Source organism: Carettochelys insculpta, chromosome 2, assembly GCF_033958435.1.
Source record: "Carettochelys insculpta isolate YL-2023 chromosome 2, ASM3395843v1, whole genome shotgun sequence".
Taxonomy (NCBI): Eukaryota; Metazoa; Chordata; order Testudines; family Carettochelyidae; genus Carettochelys; species Carettochelys insculpta.
The window spans coordinates 262,393,536-262,400,896 of record NC_134138.1 but is presented as its reverse complement, the minus strand read 5'-3'; positions in this window follow the sequence as shown (position 1 = coordinate 262,400,896).

Genomic DNA, 7,361 nt, shown 5'->3' with positions numbered 1-7,361 from the left:
CAAAGTTGAAAGCTTCTAAAAAGATACACAAACCACAGGGTGACAAATAGCATGCTTTGTCTGACACAGCAAACAAGAAATTACTTTCATCAACCCAGGAAAAGAATCCCATGTTTTCAGAGCTAATTCTGAAGTCTGCCATGATAGAAATAAAGGTTTACTTCATTCTCAAGGAATGAGCATTTTTCAAAAATAAAGAAGCAGAAACAAATTTGATGCATTACATGCTGGTGATTTTTTCCAATTAAAAACCATACTCCTAGAACATGTATTTATTAAAAATAAAAAATTATGCTTTTACTTAACAAAACTGATTTCCCTTAAATACAAAATATCTGCTGTTGAGCAAAATTATCTTTAAAGATAATGCCATGTGATGAAGCCTTCAGGAATTCATCTAATCAAAAATGATAATACTAGTAACACTGAACAGAGTGTGAGGTCTATCCGCACAGATTCATAAAATCCAAACTCTCACACACAGCAGAACTCCACCAGTCTGCCATCCTCCTGAAACCATTCAAACTGTTTACATGTTTATGACAATAGTATAACTGACCCTAATGTGAATTATTGTCTTATATTCTTTTAGTACCCTACATATTGTTTAGGGTGATAAAAAAGTCAGTTACTTATCTTCATAACTGATATTCTTCAGGATGTGTTCTTCATGTCCATTCCAATGTAGGTGTGTGCATGTGTAAATGCCCAGTTGCCAGAAAACTTTTCCCCTAGCCAGTAGCCATCATAATTTGAGGTAAGAGTGAACCCCCTGGAGTGGCGCCGATATAGTGCCCAATATAGGCACTACTTGCCCTGCCCCCATGCTCAGTTCCTTCCTGCCAACTACTCCACCAGTGGGAAAAGGTGGAAGGGTTTTGGAATGGAGATGAAAACATCTTGAAGAACACCTGTTATGGAAGTAATTGTCTTTTCTTCGAGTGATTGTTCATATGCATTCCATTGTAGGTGAATGGAGGCTGATGTTAGGAGATGGGGTTGGAGCCCTGGAATGACTGTAATACAGCCCTGCCCAATGCACCAACCTTCCTCACGTGCTGCATAATTGCATAATGGGCTGAAAATGTTTTAATGGAAGACAAGATAGTCATCCTTCAGATTTCCTGAATAGGGACATGGGCTAGGTATGCTGCTGAAGATAAAACTTGGGAAGCCTTTCATCCTGTCCACTACAGCCACAAAGAGCTGCTGCGACTTTCTGAACAGCTTTGTCCTGTCTCTGTAAAAGGCCAAGGCCCTACAGACATCTAGGGTACATGAACTCTGTTCCATCAGGATAGCATGAGGCTTAGGGTAAAAAAACAGGTACTGAAATATCCTGATTGACATGGAAAGAGGAAACCACTTTCGGCAAGAAAGCCAGATGCGGTCTCAGTCTGGCCTTGTCCTTGTGTAACACCACATATGGTGGGTCCATGGTAAGGGCCCTCAACTCACACACTTTTCTGTGATGTGATAGCCACCAAAAAGGCTATTTCGAAACGTAGAAATAGTGAGGAGCTGGAAGCAATGGGTTTGAAAGGATGCCCCATAAGCTTAGCCAAAACCAAATATGAGGTCCCAGGAAGGAAAAGGGTCCCGCACTGGCAGCCTAACCCTCACAAGCCCATCATGAATCTCTTGAGCATGGGGTCTGAGAAAACCGACGAAAGGCCTGGACTGGGGTGAAAGGCAGAAATAGCCTTTGATAGGTGTACTTTGATAGAGGACAGGGACAGCCCTGACTGACTTAGATGCCACAGATATTCCAGAATCGTGGGGACTGTGGTCTGCAAAAGGAGATAACCCCTTCTAGGATGCCCAAGTCACAAACCTTTTCCACTTTGCCAAGCAGCCCTCATGGAAGGTTTTCTACTATTGCAAAACACCTTCTTCGCTGTGTCTGAGCAGGAATGTTCCATGGCACTCAACCATTTAGCTTCCATGCTGTGACATGAAGGGACAGGAGGTTTGGGTGCTGAAGCTGTCCCTGTTCCTGCATCAACTGGTCTGGTCGTAATGGGAGTGTTAGCATGTTGCACACCAACAGGTCCAACAGAACTGAGTACCCGTGCTGCCTGGCCCACACTGAAGCCACCAAGATTACTGAGGCACCAGTCCATTTGGATTTTGAGAAGGACATTGTGGATGAGGGGAACCAGAGGGAACACACAGAGCAGAGGGCCTTTCCAGGACTTGTTGAATGCAGCCGCCCAGGACCCATGACCCCAGTTCTGGTAAGAACAAAATGTTTGGTACTTTGAATTGAGGTACATGGCAAACAGGTCCACCTGGGGATAGCCTCATACTTGGAAAATTGATTGCGGCATGTCCAGGTTTTTCAAGGACCTGCTGAGGTGGTCCACTATGTTACTGTGGACCCCTGGTAAGTAATGGGCCTGCAGGAGAAATTCATGCTGAATTCAGAATTCCCACAGCCTAAGGGCCTTGTGACACAGAGGAGAGGAGCGTGAAATTGAACTACTGGAAAAATAGTGATTTATTTGTAATGAAAGGACTGCCTGGGCTCAAGCAATTTTTTTTTTATTTTAAACTTTTAAACTTTCATAACTGATGCAGCAAACCTACATGTACTCAGGGTATTAACTGCCAAGCCTAGAGATGCTGGGGTCAGCCCTGGAAAGCCCAGTACAAATTAAGCACTGCGTAAGAGTTAAAAAAAAACAAACTTATTGATCTTTTTAATTTCAGTCAAAGCATAGGAGCCATGATTCAGAGGGATTATTATTACTAGTTACTTAGGCACAATTAAAATAGAAGGATACGAAAACATTTTTTTAAAAGATCCTTTTGCAATACCGAAAAAAATCAGTTAATGACTGCTGAGGATACATGCTCACTATGACAACAAAAAGGTGTAATGATATACTCCAAAGCCATCAACAGGCTAGACCACATCCATGCCTGTCAAAAATGTAATGAAACCAGTGTAGTCATATGTGAAACAAATTTTCTCTATGTATCTGTCCTAATAATGAGCTACGCTGGTGACTTTTGAATTGTAACATGAAGCTAGCTCATTTTGCAAATACCAGAGTGTTCATGTTTAAGAGTTCTAGGAATGGAAAAGTTTTAATTTTATAACCGGTATTGCTGAGACTATCCGAAGACAATTTTTCGGGTTACTTTCAATGAGGTAGCTCTGCTGATGTTTTCACCAACTTCTTACTGTGTGATTTTTGAAAGTTAAATAAAAACTGAGCTCTTTTTTTACCTTCAGCCTAGAGAGCCCTTTCATATGATGATATAAACATCATGTTTTTTACATACTTAACTACGGTGACATAGAACAGTTGTATTATTTTCTCCCTTGTATCTACAGAAATAACTGTTTTAGACATTTTTAAGAGGGATACTCTAATAGTTTCATAGTTTAGAAGATGGAAACTATTATATACACATACAGGTATCTGTTTACAACCTTTTCCTCTCCTAGTCCAAATTTAGTTCAATTTAGTTCAGTTCAGTTTAGTTTAAATTTAAATTTAGTTTAGTTTAGTTCAAATCTGTAATTTGATTAGACTTCAATACATGCTAAAAAGAAAAACATCAGCAGATCATCCACCTATTTTCTATCTGGATGACTTTAGCAGCAATTATTCTTCTATTTTCCAGCAAATTTATCTACAAAAGAGGGACAATTAAATATATTGTAATTTTATTTCTATATTCTTAAAGATAAAGTGGCCCACAGCATCTTAAATGGTCTGATAAAATATTTGCTAATTTCTTATAATAAACTAGTGCTTTTTAACCTTTTCTCTTCTATTTGCTTTCTAAAAAAGTGTACTGTTTTTATTGCCACCTCTATTCTGGTAGCAAAAAGTGGAGAATAATTTGCAAAGGCTGTCATGATCATAAGAATACAGCATATATTACCAATCACTAAATGAGTGAGCAGCACATTTTGTCAGTTAGCAGCTACCATACTCAAAAGAACATTGGTGGTAGAACTGATACGCAAATGGAAAACCAGTTCTTTGTAGCTCATGTTTATGGGAAGCATGTTCTCAGATGCATAATTGAAACCACAGTTTTTTCTTGATGAGTGTCATTCTATTCTGTGACTCTGATGAGACTGTTGGCCTGAAACACAATGGCAATTACCTTGGCATTCTAGAGCTAATCTAAGGTTTGACCCTTTCTTAGCTCAGCACATCAACGAACACACAAATTGTGGAAAAAGCTATACATCATATCTAGCAAGGACTATTTTGAGGAATTAATTACACTGCTGGCAAAGAAGATGCTATTAGCCATCACAGATGAGATCAATTATGTGGGGTATTTTTCAGTGTTCATCAGCTCAACACTGGATGTTATCACATGTAGATCAGCTAACTGTCCTTATGTGCCACCCATGATCGTCATAAACATCACCAGCCAGCAGAACCCCTGAAGGGGGTCACCCACAGGGGAGGACACAACACCCATCAACATCCCTGAGGGACAGGGGATGGGGACCCAGAAGCAGAGGGGTGGGGGGCCTGGGCCATGGGTCAGGGCCCAGACTAACGGCTGTCTTCGCTCTTCCCCGCTCTATTCCGCAACCACACCATCTGAGGGCCATGACAGCGTGGGTGCCACGTCCGTCGTGCCAGACAGCCCGCCCAGGACATCGTGCTGTGGCACCCAGGGAATAGAACAGGAACTGGCCCCAGGACGAGCCCACCACCACCGGAGTCAGCCGTGGGTGGCCGCTGACCCCCAGCTCCTCACCAACCTCTGAAGGCGTCAGAACGCCGCCTGCAAGTGGAGGAGCACTGGCTCCACTTGCAGGAGAGAGAGCTGGCCTGGCACCAGGAGGCTTGGGGTCCTTCATGAGGACCTTCAAGCAGATCGCTGAGCGGATGCCGCCCCCCGCCGCTCTGGATGCCGTCCCTCCCAGCCGCCTTCCATATGCCCTGGAGACTGCCAAGGAGGAGGACCATGGGACTCAGGAGCTGGCCCAGCCATACCTGCCAGTCCTCCTGGCCCCCACCCAGACTCGATGGGGCCTCCAGACCAGATGTGGGTCGCACCCCCCCACCCATGCCAGGCGCTGGATAGTAGGGGGAAAGGAGGCCAAGGACTGGGCCACCCAGGCCCCCTTTGTACATAGTCCCCCCCATTATTGTAAATAGTTGCCTTGTCCCTCCCCCCTTTAGCAGTTTCCCCCCTATGTACATAGTTCCCCATTCATGTTTAAAAATTTCATCGTTTTTGTTGGGTTTCAATAACGGTCAGTTTATTTAAAACAAAACAAACACGTGTCGTGTGCTCTCAGGGCACGGTAGTGTGGGCAAGGGGGCAGTGTAGTGTGCTGTGGGTGGTGGGGGTGGGTGGCCCACCAGTACTCTACCCGCAGCCTGGTTGAAATGGGCCCGCAGGGCCTCCCGGACCCAGATCCCCTCATGGTCGGCTTGGTGGCTCGGGGCAGCAGCTGGCTGGCAGTAGGCTGTGCCAGCCTCCACAGCCCAGCCCTGCACAAAGGCCTCCCCCTTGCTCCCCACCAGATTGTGGAGTATGCAGCACGTACCCACAACTTGGGGGATGTTGGGGAGCCCCACATTCAGGTGGGTGAGGAGGCACTCCAGCGGCCTTTGAGGTGGCCGAAAGTCCGCTCGACCACCTGGCGTGCACGGTTCAGAGGGGTGTTGAACCGATCCTGGCTGGCGCTGAGGTGGCCTGTGTAGGGGCGCATGAGACAGGGCTGGAGGGGGTAGGCTGCATCCGCCATGAGGCAGAGGGGCACGGTGGTGTCCCCCAGAGGGATCTCCCTCTGGGGGATGTAGGTCCCTGCCTCCAGCTGGCGGCAGAGGCCCGAGTTCCTAAAAACCCAGGCTTCATGGGTGCTGCCAGGCCAGCCAACATATGTGTCCTGGAAGCAGCCCCGGCTGTCCACCAGGGCCTGGAGGACCACCAAGTGGTAGCCCTTCCTGATCAGGAAGCGTCCTCCGCTGTGCTTTGGGGCGCGGATGGGGATGTGGGTCCCGTCCAGTGCCCCAAAACAGTTAGGGAACCCCAGGCCGGCAAACCCAGCGATGGCCGCTTCCAGGTCGCCGAGCTGCACGAGCCTGTGGAGCAGCAGTGCATTCAACGTGCGGACCACATGCTGGGGGAGGACATGGGCACCTGTGAGGGGTGTGCAGGGTGTGCCCGGCCCTCCCCTGAGGATCCCCCCGGTCTCCCCCTTCCCCCAGGGACCCACCTCCCCTCAGGGTCCCCTTACCTTTATGATGATAGCCCCAACAGTGGCCTTGCCCACACTGAACTGCTGTCCTATGGATCAGTAGCTGTCTGGAGTGACCAGCTTCCAGACAGTGATGGTGACTCATTTCTCAACAGTGAGGGCACGTCGTATGGGGTGTCCTGGTGCTGCAGTGCAGGGGTGAGCCACTGGCAGAGCTCATGGAAAGTCTGCTGGCTCATCTGGAAATTCTGGAGCCAGCAGTTGTCATCCTACTGCTTGAGGACTAGTCGCTCCCACCACTCTGTGCTGGTGGGGTACCTCCATAGCCGGTGGCACACCTGGCAGGGAGGGGGGGGTGCAGAAGGGCCACATTATGTTCTGGGGCAGCTCCTTCGTCCCCCGAGGAGGACAGCTCATCTTCCAGGAGGTGCTGGGTGGCCTCCTCTGTGGCACCAAGCAGGGCGTCCACTGCCTTGGGGACGTCCATGTGGGCTTCCGGCTGCTGCTGCTGGGGGTCCACACTGTGTGCATGGGGTCTGCAACAGGTTGCCAGCTCTGAGGACCTATGCTGTGTAGGCCGAGTGTGTCTGGGAGGGGACCTTTAAGGGAGCAGCTTGCTGTTGCCCCGGAAGGGCTAGTCTGCCCTGCGACCCTGTTCGCAGGCTTTCCTAGCCCCTTATTCCGATCGGGGCTGCTTGTGTGTGTAGATATTCCCCTGTGGGGCCCATTTCGATTTAGTGCTTTCCTACGTCAATGTTGAATGTCGACAGCACCAGCCCTGGAGGATGAGTGGACGCTACGCATTGAAATAGCTCATTTCGATTTCGCTATGTCTAAATAAGCTATTTAGATGTAGCATTCCAGTGTAGATGTACCCTATATGTCCAGTTGGGAACCTTAAAGGTTTTTACTGTTACTTCCACTGTTTGGTTAAATGTTATTAAGTTTGCATCAGGTCTTCCCACTTTCCCTTTTATTGCATAAAACTCCTAATACAGTGTACCTTGTTTTTCAGCCTTAATCTGAGTCATTTTTCTTTTCCTTTGGTGGGCCTAATTCACAGGTGAAAGATACTGAGGGAGGGGTTGGATTTGTTCTTCTGACTGGGGGTTCCACCCACTTGTTATCTACGACCGTAGGGGTAACAGTAAATAGTAATGTACTGTTT